The following is an 18,517-nucleotide window of genomic DNA, read 5'->3' as shown; positions in this document are numbered from 1 at the left end:
TCTTAGCCGTCTTTCCCGGTATGCCTGCAGTCCACAGTGAAATATTTTGAGCTCTCCTTCACAGGAGTGATGAAACTGAAACATTTCCAACTAGAAAAGAGAATTTTAGACATTCTCTTTGGAAAAACTCTGGACAGTGTGGATGCAGTGATTTCCTAACATATCATTTGTACATTTGTACATAGGATTTGGTGTTTTCCAGGGCACCTAAGGGAAATCTTCCAGATTTCCACATATGACCCAACTCTGATGACCCAATTCTGAGCAGGAAGGAAAATCAGGTAACACATAAGAACAAGTCAGATTACTAGCAGTCTACACTGAACCACTGCCTAGTCCATAGACTCCTGGCAGCTGTCTGTTCAGACCACTTGGTATTTTTTGCGTTTTTAATGTTGGCCATTTTGGTAGATATGTAACGGTATTTTATTATGGTTTTAGTTTTTGTTTCCCTGGTTATAGGGAATTGAGCTCCTTTTCATAATTTGTAGGCCATTTGATTTTCACTTTTATGAAGTACATATTTTAGTCTTTCATTTTTATCTACTTGTAGATGTTTTTTATGTATTTTGGATATGACTCCTTTATCAGTTACATCCATGACTAATAACTTTTCCCGCTCTATGGCATGCTCTGTCATAATGAAAAAGAAAAGTTCTTAATTTTAAACTGGAGAAACTGCATTACTCTTTTCCTTTATGGTTAATGCTTTTTCTGGTGTGATCTAAGAAGTCTTTCTCTGCTCCAAATTCATTAACATATTTGTGCCAATATTTTTCAAATACTTCAGTGTCTTACCTTTTAAATTTGGATCTACAGTTTATCTGGAATAGAATTTGTGCCCAATGTAAGGTAGAGGTCAGGTTCCATTCTCTCCCCTATGGATTGTTCCTATACTGTTTGTTGAAAAGATAAATCCTTTGTTGCATTGATTACAGTGTTATGAGCCAGCTGTCTATATATGTTTGAGTTACTCAGGGGTCTGTATTCTGTTTTATCAGCGTATTCTTCCCTAATACCACATTGTCTTCATTGCTCTAGCAGTAAACTATATACTGATACCTGGTAGTGAAAGTTTGCTGACCCTGTTGTTTTTCCAGAATATTAGCTGTTCTGTATCATTTGCATTTCCAAATAAATCTAATGGCCAGCTTATCAACTTACACACACACAACTGCAATTTTGAGGAGGGTTTTATTTTGAAATAGTGTAACAATTTGAAGGAAATTAACATATTCATAAAATTTAGTCTTCTGATCTGTGAAGCCAGTATATTTCTGCATTTATTTAGATTTTCTCTTGACTCTCACTGTTTTATTGTTTTGGTTTAAGGTCTTTAATATTTTTCATATAAGATGTATTTTTTAAGTGATGTGATTTAGGGCTCCCCACCCCCCCTGCTTTACTGAGGTATGCTTGACAGATAAAAATTGTGTATATTTGAGGTATATGTCTTAGTTAGTCTGGGCTACTATAACAAAACAGTTCTGAAAGCTGGGAAGTCCAAGATCAAGGTGCCAGCAGGCTCACTGTTCTTTGAGGGCCGCTCTCCGGGTTCATGGATGGTGCCTTCTTGCTTTGTCTTCACAGAGAAGGGGCTTCTATTATAAGGGTACTAATCCCAATCATGAGGGTTTCACCCACTTGACCTAATCACTTGCTACAGGCCTCACTTCCTAATACCCTCACCTTTAGCGATTAGGATTTCAGCATGTAAATGGGGGTGGGGGCATAAGCATTCAGTGGATGGCAGCATACAACTGTACAACATGATGGTCTAATGTATGTGTATGTTGTGAAATGGTTACCACAGTTAAGCTAATTACCGTATTCATTACTTCACATACTTAGAATCTGTGTGTGTTGAGAACACTTAAAATCACCTCCCATAGCAAATTTCATCTATGCAGTACAGTATTGACTCTAGTCCCTGTGCCATATAGTAGCACTCCAGAACTTACTCATCCTGCATAAATGAATCTTCGTACCTTTTGACCAACATCTTCCCGTTCCCACACCCCTCAACTCCTGGCACCCCCCATATTCCACACGTAAGTGAGATCATGCATTCTTTGTTCTTCTGTGCCTGGCTTATTTCACTTAGCATAATGTCCTCCAGGTTCATCCATGTTTCCCACAAAAGGCTAGATGGTTTTTTTTTTCTTTTTAAAGGCTGAATAATATTCTTTTGCACATACCACATTTTGCTTCCCCATTCATCAACAGATTGTTTTCAAATCTTGGCAGTTGTGAATAACACTGCAGGGAACATGGAGTTCCTGCTATGTATTCAGCCAACAGTCAGGAAGAAGGTGGAACCCTCAGTTCTCCAGGGAATGAATTCTCCCCAAATCTGGACCAGCTAGGAAGTGGCTTTTTCCCTAGGTCAGCCTCCAGATTTGAGCACAGCACAGCTAGCAGCTTGATTACAGCCGTGGGAGACCCTGAGCAGATGACCCAGCCAACGTCAGCCCAAACTCCTGACCCACTGAAATTGTGCTATTTTGAGCTGCTAAGTTCGTGATAATTTACAGCAACAGATAACCAATATTATTACTTATTCGCTGTATATTCTCTCTGCCTTAGTTAGTTCTCTTATCCACAAACAGGTTACCAGCAATAACCTGTCTGGTATTTATTGTTGCTCTGCAGATGAAGTGAGTTCACACATGTATAATCCTTTGTCAGTGCCCGGCCACCTCGCACGTGCCTGTGCTGCCACTCTGCCTGCCTGCCTGCCTGCCTGCCTGCCTCTTAACCCTCATCACACTTGGGTAGCTTTCTACCTTAATTCTTCCATTTCATCTCCTTTTCTAGAATTTCATTTCTTGACCCAAACTTGGCTGGCCAACACTCCTTTATGTAGCGGTCACTTATCTGACAAAAGCACCTCTTGGAAATATAATCAAGATGCTCCCCAAACTAAAATTGGTTCCAAATAGAAAATGCACTAAGACTATACTCTTAACGTGTTGATGAGACTCAGCACTTCACTGTTTCTAAGTTAAAACACACTGGGAGTCAGAAATTTAATAAGTGAGTGGAGAACTAGAAAGAACCATACTCCTAGCACTAAGAATGTGATGAAGGCACCCTGAGATGGAAGGAGCCTAAAAACTCGGACAAGGCACAGAGGAGCTCTAAGGTAGAGGCAGGCTGTACCCTGGGGTTCTCTGAAGGTATCACTGAACAAATATAACGTCATGTTGGGTAAGACACTCCTCTTAATACTTTCACACTTTTAAAGACATATATTAGAAATATCTAATAGTTTAAAAGATTTTTTAAAATTTATTAAATATTCCTTGTTCAACAATAAAAATAATTTTAAAATGTGTAAAGGACCTAAAAGAAACTTCTCTAAAAAAGATACACAAATGGTCAATAAGCACATGAAAAGATGCTCAACATCACTTAATTATGAGGGAAATGGAAATCATAATCACACTCATTAAGATGGGTACTATAAAAAATAAAATAAAATCCCAAGTGTTGGTGGAGAGGTGGAAAAATTAGAACCCTATGCCCTGGAGGTTCCTCTGAAAAATTAATAGTACCATATGATCCAGCAATCCTATTTCTGGCTATATATCCCAAGGAATTGAGAACAGAGTCTCAGAGAGGTATTTGCACACCCATGCATGATTCACTATAGCCAAAAGGGGGAAGAAACACAAGTGTTCATCGATGGAGGCATCAAAAAATAAATTGTGGTGTGAACATAAAATGGAATATTATTCAGCTTTCAAAAGGAAGGAAATTCAGACAGCTGCTATAACATGAATGAACTTTAAGAAAAGACATTATGCTAAGGGAATTACGCCAGCAAACAAAAAGATAAACCGTGAATGATTTTGATTGTGTGGGGTACCTAATAGAGTCAAATTCACAGGCACAGAAAGTAGAATAGCAATTGCCAGGGGCTAGGCAGGAGGGAAAAATTGAGTTATGGTTCAATGGGTATAGAATTCCCATTTGGCAAGATGAAAAATTTCTGGAGATGGATTGTATGACATTGCAAATGTATATAACACTCCTGAAATGTACACTTCAAAATGGTTAGGTTTGTGTATTTTACCACAATTTTTTTTAATTGCCAAAAAAAAAAATCCAACCCAAGAAAAATGAACAAAAGTATTTGTGGTAGGCTGAGGGAATCAGTAGGCAGTGATGGGTTTCAAGTCCTTTGAGACCAGAAGCATGTTTAGGGCAACTGCACACACCTAAAAAACCCAAACTCCAAATGATCACTCCCCTGCATCTCATCCATAAAATCCCCTAGGGCACCAAATATCAAGTAGCTAGTCAGCACAGATACTGCACCTAGGGCAAAAATTCACCGGGAAACTTGAACTTGGGTTTTAAGTCAAGCACTTCATTTCGCTAAAACCCTCTAGGGCTTTGTCATACTAAGGAGCAAAGAAAGAAGCTTTAAAAGTAGCAGTTTTTTTTGTCATTGCCAAGGTCAGACTTTAAATCTTAATTGAACTCGTGACTTCCTTTGAGAGGCAAAATAATAGACGAGATAGCCAAAGAGCTCTTTCTGTTCCAGGAGGCACGTGGAAGGGACAGGTATTGGGTTGAGGTCTAGAGATCGGCCAACGATCAAGATGTTCAGGATGGCGAGAGTTCCGGAATCCTTTGTGGCCTGCTTAGAGCAACACATCAGGCCTCCGTTCTGGCTTCTGATGGCCCCAAAGCCAGCAAATCCACTGCAGCCTGGATCTTCGGGTGGGTTCTACCACTAAGTCATTGGTGTTCTTGGTTTCTTTTCACTATTTTTTATCTTCCAATTAAAAATGTTTTACACTAGTTACTCCTGAGCCTTGTCATGTCTCCACCTTCTGGTTTAAAGACTACTGGGGCCTGGAATGTTACTGCATCGGGGCTCCTGATGAGCATGGGTTCGAGGCTTCAGAGTCAGGAGCCCCCCCACCTCCACTCAGGTGACAGGGAAGGAGAGTTAGAAGTGTAGCAGAGGGGCTACTGTCTTTGCTGTGAAAGCCTGTTCTCTTAGAGATCATGACTGGCAGGCAGCCGACCTATGTGGACTTAACCCCAGTTCTGCCTTCTCCTTCTTTGCTTCCCTGCCTTCCCTCGTTTTAGAACATCTCCCCAAATCCCTTTTTTAAGGCAACCATTCCATCTCCAAGGCATGGTGTTCTGGTGGGATTTCAAGTGACAGTAACCTCCCCCCGTGTGCACACACACACACGTATTGTGTGCATGACTGCAGGTGGGCCTGTGTGAGGCCTTCCTACATTCCTTAGCATATAGGTGGAGGTCAATTCCTGTGAGCTCCCATGACACTCTTTCTCAACTACAAGACTACTACACCCAATAATTAGCTGTTTGACCTTGAGCAAGTTACGTACCCTCTCCAACCATCGGTTCCATCGGTGCAATAGGGGGTAAAAGTTCCCTAACAGGATGGTTGTGAGAATGAGCACAGCCCACGCATGCCTAGCACAAGGCTGGCCTTTACTAAGCACGTCTTCATCCCCTCCATGCAGTGGCCCAACCCTCAAATAGCCCCACAGCCTAGCACGTCCACTGAGCTTTGCTTTCCCTCCCCTGTTAGGCCAGGTCTGTAAAGGGCTTTTGGCAATCTGGAACTAATAAAAGTCTAATGAATAAACCAATCATTGAACCTGTACTGGAAATTTATCTTCTGCATTTATTTCTTAAGGTTGGAAAGAAAGCAGCGCTCTTAATTAATTTTGTACTATCTCTTTCAATAGGAGCGTATGCTGGTGATTTTCTTTTATCAGTCCCGAAATCCTTGTTTTTAGGAAATAGAGGGTCTGACGAACTTGCTCATGAACAGCCTTGAACTAGATTGAAACACCTGCTGGTTCTCTGGTTTTCTGTTCAGATTTGAGAGCTGCAAGTGGCTGGCGACAAAGGAGAAAGAAACCTCCAGTGACTTCACAAGCTACTGGGCAGAGAAAGGAGGGTGCCAATGTCATGGAAGGCAAAGAACAGACTGTTTTCTGAAAATCAGGTCAAGAAGATCATTGAGAGGTTTGTTTAATTCAAGGGAACACGTTGTGCTCGCCACTCACTGATTTCCTGGAATAACTGGCTGGGCTGCACTGGGTTTCCCCTTACTCTCTGCCCATCACGCCAGGAAAGCCCCTCGGCCACGTCACGGTTTGGCATGTGGTGTTCTTCATGTGGGATGCTCTGATGAGATTGTCTGACCCTGTGCGTGATGTCTGAGGCTTCATTTGAAAGCATCAAGTGGTTTTTCATAGCCTTCCATGATTTGTTTCCCCCAAGGCCCCTGCTCCACACTGGCCCAGTGAGGACGCTCTGTGGGAGCACTATATACTATCTGTACAGTGAGTCGAGCGGAGACCTTGTAATGGTTTGACAGTCTGTACAGAACTCGTGCTACCTGAGGAAAGAACACAGCTTAGTCCTGAGGTATTGGGCAGTTGCTCAACAGCCTGAGCTTCTGACATGGCCTCTTTCGGGGTCTCTGGTTCTGGCAAAAGGCACGTGCCCATGTGCCTTTTAATGAGATCTCAGTCCTAAAGGCATTTCTCCTGGCGTGCAGGGGTAGGCGGAGGATGACTGTATTCAAGTTCATCCCCAGGATGCATTCAGCAGGAATAGAGAGGAGGGTGTCCAGTGATTAAGTCGCTCATCGGCATTTCTCAGCTGGAGGTCCACATCTGCTCTGAGGCGTTTCTCCCTATGCACTTGATCATGCTCTGAATAGCCCACTTTGTTTCCCGTCTCTTCATTTGTGCACTCTGCAGTTGTCTGTGAGTCAGTTCACCTGACCTGTTCTTTGGCTTTCTGTTTATTTGAATCTGACTACCTTAGATAACATATTTTATAAACTTCTATTAACTTATATAAAAACACAATGTTTGTCTTTTTGTGCTTGGTGTGTGTCACCTAGTGTGGTGTCTGCAAGGTTCATTCATCCATGTTGTACGGTGGCAGAATGTCCTTTCTCGTCAAGGCTGAAGAGTATTCCTCTGTGTGTGTGCACACACAGATGTGCACATATTTTATTTTTCCATTCAGCTCTTGCTGGTCACTTGGGTTGCTTCTAACTCTTGGCTATTGTGGATAACGCTGCTGTGAGCATAGGTGTGCAGGTACCTCTGGGACTGTGCTTTCACTTCTTTGGCATATACCCCCAGGAATGGATTGCTGGATCATAGGGTAGCAGCATTTTTCATTTTTGAGAAAACTCTGTACTGTTCTCCCATGGCAACTGTACTGTTTTACATTCCCACCAGCAATGGTACACGGTCCCAATTCCTACACATCTTTACTGACACTTGTTATTTTCTGGGGTTTTTTTTGTTTTTGTTTTTGTTTTTTTTTTAATTGTAGCTATCCTAATGGGTGTGAGGTGGTATCTCACTGTGGTTTTGATTTGCATTTCCTTCACAGTTAGTGATGTTCAGCATCTTTTTTGTGCTTTTTAGCCATTTGTACATTTTCTTTGGAGAAATGTCTATTCAAGTCCTGTGCCCATTTTTTGACGGTGGTGGTCATTGTTGTTGAGTTGGAGGAGTTGTCTTTTGTTTTTAATGTTTGTTTATTTATTTTGAGAGAGAAAATGTGCAAGCATGAGTGGGTGAAGGGTAGAGAGAGGAAGAGAGAGACTCCCAAGCAGGCTCAGTGTTGTCAGCACACAGCCAGACACAAGGCTCGATTCCATGAACTGTGAGATTGTGACCTGAGCCGTAATCAAGAGTCGGACGCTCAACTGACTGAACCACCCCAGGCATCCTTGGAGGAATTCTTTATATATTCTGGATATATGATTGCAAATATATATTCTCCCATTCCACAGGTTATGTTTTCATTCTGTTGTGGTTTTTTGATGCAGTTGTTAATTTTGATACAGTCCAGTTCACTTTTTTTTTTTTTACTTTTGTTGCCTTTGCTTTTAGTGTCATATCCAAGAAATTATTGCTAAATCCTCTTGCGAAGCTTCCCCTCAAAGCCTTTCCAAAAGTTTTGTGATATTAAGTCTTAACATTGGCGTCTTCAATCCATTTTAATTTTGATATTTTGTGTAAGGTGAAGATCTGCTATGGTCTCAGTGTTTGTGCCTCCTTCCAACTGATACGTTGAAATGGCTCTTTATGATGGTATTAGTAGGTGGACCCTTTGGGAAGGCTCTGCCCTCACGAATACAACTGGTGCTCTTGGAACAGAGAGATCCCTTGTGCCCTTCTACCACGTGAGGACACAGCAAACAGGCACTGGCTGTGAAGTGAGAAGAGGGCTGTCATCAGAAAGCAACCATGCTGGCACTTTAACCTTGGGCTTCTCAGCCTCCAGAATGTGAGAAACAAATTTCTCTTGTTTATAAGCCACTCAGTCTATGGCATTTTGTTATAGTAGCCCAAACAGACTATGACAAAGTTTAACTTTATTCTTTTGCATGTTTATATCCCATTTCCCAGCAGCATTTGTTGAAAAGACTGGCCTTAACCTTTGAGTGGTCTTGGCATCGTTGTTGAAAATCCCTTGTAGAGTAGGTGGAACATACACAGGAGAAATTATTTCTGGGCTCTATGGATATCCAGTGTTCCATTGGATTCTATGGCTGTATATGCTAATCCCACATGGGATTTAATTACTGTAATATGTTTTGAAATGAGACCTCCAGTTTGTTGTTTTCCAAGATTGTTTGGTTCTTCAGAGTCCTTTGAAATTCTATATCCATGTTAGGATGGGTATTTTTGCTTATGCAAAAAATGTCATTGGGATTTCGATAGTGCATTAAATCTGTAGATTCCCTTATATAGTATCGACATCTTAACAATATTAAGCCTTACTATCCATGAAAACAGGATAACTTTCCCTCTTTTGTGTCTTTAATTTCTTTTACTAATGTTTTGTAGTTTCCAGTGCACAGTCTTTTACTGCCTTGGTTAAATTTATTCCTAAGTATTGTAATTTTTTTTTTTTTTTTGAGGCCAGTATAAATGGAATTGTTTTCTTTCTTTTTTTTATTTTTATTTTTTTTAACATTTTACTTATTTTTGAGAGACAGAGAGTGCAAGCAGGGAAGGGGCAGAGTGAGACAGAATCTCAAACAGGCTCCAGGCTCTGAGGTGTCAGCACAGAGCCCAACGTGGGGCTTGAACCCACAAACTGTGAGATCATGAGCTGAGCCAAACTTGGATGCTTAACTGAGCCACCCAGGTGCCTCTAGAATTGTTTCCTTAATTTCCTTTTTGGACTGTTAGTATATAGAAACATAACCGATTTTTGTGTGTTGATTTAGAATGTGCAGTTTTATGGAGTTTATCTGTTGTAACTGTCCTTTGTGAGATCTTTAGGACTTTCTACATACAGATCATGCTGTCTTTGAAGAGCGGTAATTTTACTTCTTCCTTTTTAGTATGGATGCCTTCATTTCCTTTTCTTGCCCAACTGCTGTGGCTAGGACTTCTGGTATTTTGTCCAGTAGAAGGGTGAAAGCAGGCAACTAGGTCTTGTTCTTGATCTTAAACGAAAAGCTTTCAGTCTTTTGACCAGAGTATGATGTTAGCTGTGGGCTTTCCATATACAGCCTTCATTTTGTTCAAATATTTTCTTTCTATTACTAGAGTCTGTTGAGTGTTTCTTCTGTGAGATTGTATTGAATTTTTTCAGATGATCTTTTTCTCTATCAATTGTGATGATCATACCAGTTTTCTGCTCATCATTCTGTAATTGTGGTGTCTTACATTGACTGATTTTCTTAAGTTGAACCATTCTTGCATTCTTTTTTTTATTATTATTTTTTAAATGTTTCTTTTATTTAGTTTTGAGACAGAGACAGAGCATGAGCAGGGGAGGGGCAGAGAGAGAGGGAGACACAGAATCCAAAGCAGGCTCCAGGCTCTGAGCTGTCAGCACAGAGCCTGATGCGGGGCTCGAACTCATGGACTATGAGATCATGACTTGAGCTGAAGTTGGACGCTTAACCAACTGAGCCACCCCAGTGCCCCATCTTGCATTCTAGGAATAAATCCCACATGGTCATCTGCATAATCCTTTAAGGTGCTAATGAATTCTAGTTAGCATTTTGTTGAGAATTTTTGCATCGCTTTCCTCTTGCTGCCTTTAAGATTGTCTCTCTTTGACTCTTGATAGTTTGATTATACAGTTTACCCTTGAGCAACCTGGGGGCTACGGGTGCTAACCACCACCCTCCTGTCATGTACTCAAAAATCCACGTAAAATTTTTGACTCCCCAAAACTACTAAGAAAATAAATTTTGATTGGCTTCTGTTGACCAGAAGTCTTACCAACAACATAAACAATTAATACATATTTTGTATGTTACATATATTCTATACTGTATTCAAAATGTGAAACTAGAAAAAAGAAAATGCTATTAAAATAATCAGGAAGAGAAAATATATTTGTCCATGTTCACTTAGCTCACTGAGCATATGTAAGACCCCTGTTTTAAAATCTGTGCCAAGTCAGAGAGCTGCATTTTTTTAAAGACTGGTTTCTAGAGATGTATTTTGTTCCTTTGAATGAGCCGTGTTTTGTTATTTCTTTCTATGTCTTATGATCTTTTGTTGAGATCGGGGCATTTGAAAAAGGAGCCCCCTCTTCCACTCTCCACACACCGGGTTCATGCAGGGGAAGACCTTCGCTCATCAGCCCAACTGAAGGCCTGATGGTCTTCTCCTCTTTCCTGGGGATGTATCTTCCCTGGGACGGCGTGAGTGCTTTTGTCCCAGTTCTCCACATAGCAACTGCTCTGACATGTTTCGCTTCCGTAAGAATCTCATTCGTGCTCCTTCTCAGGAGACTTGAGTTTGTGTTCCCCTGCCTGTGATCTCTAGTCCCCAGCCATCCACAGGTCTTGAGTCCACATGCACCCATGTCTATTGTCAGCATCCTCCAATCTACCTTCCACATTATGCCACCATTTCCATCAATGTTGAGTCCGGCGAGACAAACCAATCCCTCACATAGCCCCCAGACAAGCCAGAAAGTTAGAAGCAAGTTTCATTCTTTTCCTGGAGTCCTGAGGGAGAAATCCAGAACTAAGTGGTTTTCTCACAACTGAGGCATACTGCACAAGAGCAAGAGTGTGGCAAAGGCCAACAAAAGGCGTCAAAATTTCTGACCATTCTGAGCATAGCCTTTTTTTTTTTTTAATGTTTATTTACTTTTGAAAGAGAGAGCGAGCGAGAGCATGAACAGGGGAGGGGCTGAGAGAGAGGGAGACAGAATCTGAAGCAGGCTCCAGGCTCTGAGCTGTCAGCACAGAGCCCGATGCGGGGCTTGAACCCATGAACTGTGAGATCATGACCTGAGTCAAAGTTGGACGCTTAACCGACTGAGCCACCCAGGTGCCCCGAGCATGGCCTTTTCTGTTAGGCGTTCACTTAGTTGATGCAGGTGAACTGGTTTCTAGCATTTTCACAAAACTATTTTGATCCATATATTATGTATTTGATGTTGCTGTGCGGGAAACAAGAGCCTAGAGCATCCTAGCCTGCCATCTTGCTGAAAACACCTCCCTGATAATTATTTAAAAGGTATTGTTACTTTGTTTTATGTTAGTGTTATGAAATTAACGGTATAAAGAAAATGAAATCCAAACAGGAAAACCGGAACTACATGAAAAATAAAAGTCTCCATGCCTGCTTCTAACTCCATTCCTACTTACACACATTGCATTTTGCATTATTCTGCAGGTTACCTCTTGAATAAGAAATTTCATTTCTTGACTCATCAACTTTTAATCCTATAAAAGAGGAGGCTTGCAAGACTTCCTTCTCCCTCATTCCATTTATGGTTTTAGTTTACATTTAAGTTTCTCAATTGTTAGGTTTTTGTTTGTTAAGTAAGCTCTGCACCCAACATGGGGCTCAAACTCATGACCCCAAGATCAAGAATCGCATGCTCTACTGACAGAGCCAACTAGACACCCCTAATTTGTTAGTCTTATAATTTTTTCCAAGCTCTACTGAGATATAGTTGACATGTAACGTTGTTTATAACTGTAAAAGATAAACACAGACCTAGAGGTAGTACTTCTCCCAGGATTTGCATAAAGAGATTAGCACTTACACTCTCCTCCACAACTTTCCCTTGCATTGAATTTTGCCATTTTCTAAAATGTATGGGGTGTTCTGTGAGAATAATTCTTTTATGCTATGCTTTTAAAAGATGATTATCTATGGACTCTTAAAGAGAGGCAATTAGTTGTCATCTAACTCTTATTTGCATGGCTGACCCTGTCCTAGGTTCTTAAATTACATACATTGTTCCCTCAAAATCATGTCCTAGCTTTGGACAAGTGTGTGGTTTATACCAGCATATCAAGAACTGTCTTTTCTGCTCACTGACAGTAGAACGTGTTATGTCACCCTGTTACTACAGTCCTCTCCACTTCTTATCACAGTCTCAGCCTGGTGGCATTTCCAACTGTAGGTCTTCTTCCAAATCCCCAGCTGTCCAGGCCACTGGTCATTTTGTGATCTCTCGCATGATTTACTTATTTGGCTTTTAAAGTCCATCTGTCTGCATCCCCAACACTAGAATGAGAGCTCCCGGAGGGTAAAGGAATTTGTTTTGTTCACTGCTGTATCTGCAGTGTGTGAACAGTGCCTTGGGCACACAGTACTCAATAAAAAATGTTTGAATGCGTGAATCTTGCAGCTAATGATGCTTCTCATAACCAGCGTTCCTAAAATCTTCCCCTTGTTTCTTCTCATTAGGATAGACTGCTACATCAGCTTCAGACCTAGAAGTCCTGGCATTTCTTTGAATTATCCTCTTAATTTGTTCTACTAGTTCTTGCAGAGCATACTCTTTGGTACGTGTTTTCAGAAAGGGTGTGTGGAGAAATTTCTGACCACTCATCTTTATTTTGCCATCTCGTTTCACGGACAGTCTGGCTGTAGATAGAATGTACGAGTTCAAAATAATTTTCTCTCACAAGTCTGAGAAAGCGCTCCATTATAGGGCTGCTACTGAAAAATCTCCTAATCCTCAGAAGAAGAAATAATCTCCCAGAGCAGGGTGCAAGTCTTCAGAACAAAAGGTTTATTGAGGCTGTGAAGTGGGAAAGTATAAATGCAAAAAGGTTTTTGAAATTTCAAGACACAAAGAATGAAGAGAGCATTTCTTTTTGATATTTTTTTTCCTTCCCCGTGAGAGCATTTTCTGGGCTTAGCACACCAGGGATCACTTGAATCCTCCGTTTCCCTTAACTTTTCACACCTCCTATGACCTAACAGGCTGGGTTTTTTTCTAAAATGTCTACCTGTCATGTTAGTCTCCTTCAGGAATATCAGATTGGTAAAAGGGAGGCAGGGAGAGAGGGTGGCTGGTTTTGGCTTCTCGGTTTCAGTAGTGCCTGATACTGATAGGCTACTGGCCTGTAGCCTTTGCTCCATTGTGCACAGGTTGGATGTGGCTGCCTCTAAAGAGGGACGATTCCACTCACTTCCTGTAGCTGAGTGCTTTGGTCTTTATGTGTGTATCCCCCAACAATTCATGTTGAAATCCTCCCAAAGATGATACTATCAGGAGGTGAGGCAACCGGGAAGTGCTGGTCATGAAAGTGTCACTTGTGAAGAGATGTTTTATAAAGAGATTCCTATTCACCCTATGCAGATCTGAAGCCCAAACAGGCTAAGACACTATCCAAGCAGTGAAAATTAGAGGTAAGCAAAATCTACAGAGATTTGTGAAAAATCAAACTCAAATCTCATAGCATTTGGAATTTAGAATCTGAGTGACTACCAAAAGCAGCAACAAGGATATTTACCTCTTCGCTGCACTATTTCTGAACAGCGAAACGATGTTGTTGAAAGACACCCAGAAACAGCAACTAAAAATGTCTTCTGACACCGCCTGAGCATGCTGTGGCAAAGAATCGGGGTCTAACGTAAATAGTCGCCTGAAACACTTGAAAGGCACAGATGTATAAAGAATGAGTTTGTTTAGGTAACTAGGTGAAACTCTGAGGATTTTTAAGTTTTTTTAATGTTTATTCATCTTTGAGAGCGAGTGACAGGGGAGGGACTGAGAGGGAGATACAGAATCTGAAACAGGCTCCAGGCTCTGAGGTGTCAGCAGAGAGCCCTATGCGGGGCTTGAACCCACCAACTGTGAGATAATGACCTGAGGCGAAGTTGGACTGAGCCACCCAGGCACCCCTGGGGATTTTTAAATAAGTGTCTTGTTGGTTGTTCAAGGGGCAAAACCAAAAATAAAAATCCTTGCTTAGGTATCCTTTTTGAGCTCCCAAAGCAGGCTGTCCTCATATTTATCCATAGAAAGCTACTGCCCATGGGAGTTTGAGCCAGTTGTAAAACCTCCAGTGAACTGTGTTTACAGGGGAGAAAATTTGGGGTGAGAGGTGGATAATGTCTTCTCTCCCCAGCTGTCACCTTCCAATCAGACTACAGTCCCCCTGACTGCGTACCAGGATCACCAGTCCTTCCCCCGCAAATCAAACGTTTCCGTCTCCTTATTCAGGTGGTAACTGAAGGCAGGCCAGACAGAAACTGTTAAGATCAGTAGACTGGAGAATGAGGGAAGGGGTCAAAAGTAGCTAACTGGTAGGAAGCACTGAAAACATAGTAAGAGTGAAAAGTTAATGTGCTTAGATATATATAAAGTCAGAATAACATGAGTTGTTGAGTGGTAAAGTTTTCTTACTGGACCCTTTGAGATGGAGACAATAAATTGAAGGTAACATTTCAGTTGCTTTCTTTGCCGTGTGCTCAAAGCATACTTTAAGCAGAAGGTAAATGATTTCCTTACCTATGCCAGTTGCAAGTTTTAGCAAATTCCAGATCATTTTTTTTTTTTTTAACGTTTATTTTTGAGACAGAGAGAGACAGAGCATGAACGGGGGAGGGTCACAGAGAGAGGGAGACACAGGATCTGAAGCAGGCTCCAGGCTCTGAGCTGTCAGCACAGAGCCCGACGCGGGGCTCGAACCCACGGACGGTGAGATCATGACCTGAGCCGAAGTCGGACGCTTAACCGACCGAGCCACCCAGGCGCCCCCAGATCATTTTTATAGATTTGTCCTTTATGTGCTTATGAGTTCTTGCACATTTTATTCATGTGTTTTGAAAACGTGCTCAAAGTAGAAATCTTGATAAACCAATATCAGTTTCTTCAGATACTTTTATTCTTAATCATGATGTCTTAATTGTTACTATTTTAGCATCTTAACCCAATTTCCTTTTAGAGTCTTGGGCCATGAAATGAGGACAACAGGCATCAAAACTTTTTGCAATTTAAAAGTTTGTTTTCAAGAGAGAGAGGGAGACATAGAATCCCAAGCAGGCTCCAACCTGTCAGCACAGATCCCAATGCAGGGCTCTAACCCACAAACCGTGAGACCATGACCTGAGCCGAAGTTGGGACACTTAACCAACTCAGCCACCCAGATGCCCCTGAAATATTCTTCCTAGTCTTCTCATTGATTTTTCTATTTTAGGACCAACATTACTTCGCAAGATGCACCCAAACCTACCGGACCTATGCACAAGTGCAGTGGAGAGTTTCTAACTGGATGTACTGGTCAGTGTGTACACATTCTTTGTCCTCAGTCAGGGTTTCTCAATGGTGGCACTCTGACATCTGGGGGCTGGATAGATGTTCGGTAGCGCCCCTCCCTGAAGATGTGACAATGTCTCCAGACACTGCCAAGTTTTTCCTGGGGAGCAAACTTGCTGTCGTGTTGGAAATATTCCAGAACTGCTTAATATGGTAGCTCACCGCTTCCTTACTATGTGGCTACAAATTTAAATTCTCTTTTAAAAAGCGACGGGTTGACAGTAATCACAACTGAAAATACAAGAATGCTAAAAAGGGGCTCTAAGAGAAATGAAAAACCAAACCAGGATGGAAAGAAAACATTTATTGAATCAAAATCAATACTTTCTTTTTAATATCTACAAGCCAACACTGAATGAACACAATGTACAAAAAAAGTATGCTTATATTATAAAAATATGTCAATTTCATCTTCTGGGAGCTGAGCAGAAGTCATTTTAAACAAAATCAAGGCAAACTTGCGCTCTATAATGAAACTGCTATAATTTAATAACAAAAGTAAAAGCTAATATATACTCATAAAGTATCTCCAAAGGCCCACTTGAAAGGCGATAATGCTGCACTGGAAATGCCAAACCCCATCACCACAGTTAACGTTCCCGGTCTGTGCTTACTGGCACCACTTCATGCCTCCACCAGGGGAAAGCAGCTCTTGTACAGAACGCAGATCACTCTTAGAATCCGTGGCATCAGTTAACCCTTGTTTCAGCAAACCACTAACAGTCAATCCTGTTTATTTAGACTCAATTTTAAAATGAGACATGTTGCCCAAAATTTACAATTCCACTTAGGATGTGGGGAAGCTGCACCTTTCACACTCTTATCTTTAACCCTCCCTAGAAAATCTGTGTCCAAGATTAGTATGTTAAAACTGTACTTGTCTCCTTGAATTTATTGGCACCTTCCTTGGCATATGTTCTTGCACACAGTGTGGCTACTGCAGGTCAGTTACACGCCGAGGAGCATAGTGATGCTCCTGGAGTATTTGGTCCACACAGAAGATGTTAATTAGAAAAAGAGTAACATCAAATCATGAATTCAGCAAAAAGGAGCATGGCTCCCTGTGCTGTGATCCCAGGAGTTATAAGACAAGTATAAAAGTTATACGAATTTTAAAAGTCAAAATAGACTAAAGAGCATCAGTACTGACAAGGCCAAGGTCAGCAAATTCCAGAATGCAGTATCCACAGAGTAAATTAAACTAACTGCCTATTTTTACTATTAAGCATAGATGTTTTTCTTCACAGATTCTCTCTCCGTGTGGGGTTGACACCTAAGAAGACTCAAAAGTGCAGAAACACAAGCACCGAGTTACCTAGCACCCCCACTGCACTGGGTAACTTAAATTCAAAAGCACTGATGGAGAGAAATGCTTGCCTGTTTTGCCTATAAAAACCCATTATTTATCCAGTTACCTAATTTCTTGGCTGTCTACATTTTCAATTAACCCCACCTGCTGCATAAAATGCTAACCCTACAAAGTGTAGTCAGAACTGAATTAGACATTGGATTTAAACATTTTAATAAGACTACAAAACCACTAACTGTCTTAACACTACACCCTCATAGGGAAGGAAAAGTACTTACAGAATTATCTGAAATATACATAATTTGTGAAGAACAAACATTTTGGAGCCTGAGCAAAGGTTTCTCACCCATGTCCTAAAGAATCACCAGCCAGACTGTTTTCACGAGCAACGATTCAGTCAAGTCACTAAATAGCTCTTGGTAACTTCTACTACCCTGAAAGAAGTCTGAATATGGAAAGGCCAAGGACTCTAGAGTCTGAAGTTAGGAGTACCGGCCAGGACTTGAACAAACTGTTAGTGGAAACAACTGGATCCCATAAAACTAAAATAAAAACAAGTAAAAACAGAATGAGTACACAATGAGACTGGATGAGGGCATCACCCCAACACGCTGATACACAACCATACCTGTTTACAATCCCAGGTCCTTGCTCTCAAAATAAATATATTGAACATTTACAACCAAATGAATGCCTTATGAATGCCAGATTTTAACTTTAAAAGAAGCTACAGTTAGGCCTCTTTGTGTGAAACTGACGAGACTTGGTGCCACAGCTAACCTTTCTCTAATAGCAGCAGTTACCCTCAGCCCACAGCAGCAAAGAAATACTCCTTTCTGGCATCCCATGGGCTCCCATATGAAGCAACTTCATAAAGCATGCAGATATCTATTCTGCTCAAGTTTCAAATGAATAAAAATGATCATTGTGCTTGTGGATGTCATACCTTCCAAAATATACATAAATGGTGACAAATTAACAAATAATAGCAGGTTCTACCTTACCAACAAACTCATAAGGCAGAGGGTTGGAGATGGAAGAGAAATGTTTCAAATGGCAAAAAAAAAAAAAAAAAAAAGCAAAACAGTGCTAGCATTCACAAAAAAGATCATGCTAAGATCAGATCCATATTGGTAAAAATTAAGCCACAATCCAAAGTCTGTGAGTCCAAAGGCATGCATGCCAGCTGAAGGAAATGCAGGATTCATCTGACAACAGCTTCTTCAGAGCAGAACAAGAACATCTCACTGGAGAAATCACAACAGGGTGAACAAGATGCCATCACACTTCTTTTTGTATTTGAAAAGGAATCACAACAACAACAAAATTAAAGAAGAGTGAAAAGAGAAAACACAGAAATTCACAATGACCTATAAAACCAAAAGAAAAATCCAAATTATTTTTACACTTTAAGGATTCATCCTTTACAAATTAAACTAGACAACTCTTTCAAAGTTTATCATGAAAAATATATTAATAACACTGTGTAAAATATAAAGGTACTTCATGATATACGGCATTCCCCACAGTATCAATACTCAAATCAGTAATTTCACTTTTGTTTAAGGGACACAATCTGTCAAAGCCTCCTTCCCAACTGGATGTCTTAAAGCATTTGAGAAGAGCAAC

At 40.9% G+C, this 18,517-nt stretch overlaps 1 protein-coding gene across 6 annotated transcripts in view; it reads right to left on the bottom strand.

The window, feature by feature from the left end:
* CDC42SE2 (CDC42 small effector 2) overlaps positions 1-18,517 on the bottom strand; it is a 173,042-nt gene that overhangs the window by 26,081 nt on the left and 128,444 nt on the right. For 4 of the 6 annotated variants that reach the window (XM_042934505.1, XM_042934513.1, XM_042934496.1 and 1 more), the window contains one exon: positions 15,869-18,258. The exons of 1 other annotated variant lie outside the window; for it this stretch is intronic. The gene's annotated coding sequence lies outside the window, so the exon portion shown is untranslated. Of the gene's footprint in view, positions 1-15,868; positions 18,259-18,517 lie in introns of those variants that run through there. One more of the 6 variants, XM_042934518.1, reaches the window with a different exon arrangement.

Source organism: Panthera leo, chromosome A1, assembly GCF_018350215.1.
Source record: "Panthera leo isolate Ple1 chromosome A1, P.leo_Ple1_pat1.1, whole genome shotgun sequence".
Lineage (NCBI taxonomy): Eukaryota > Metazoa > Chordata > Mammalia > Carnivora > Felidae > Panthera > Panthera leo.
This window is presented reverse-complemented; position numbering and strand designations above follow the sequence as displayed.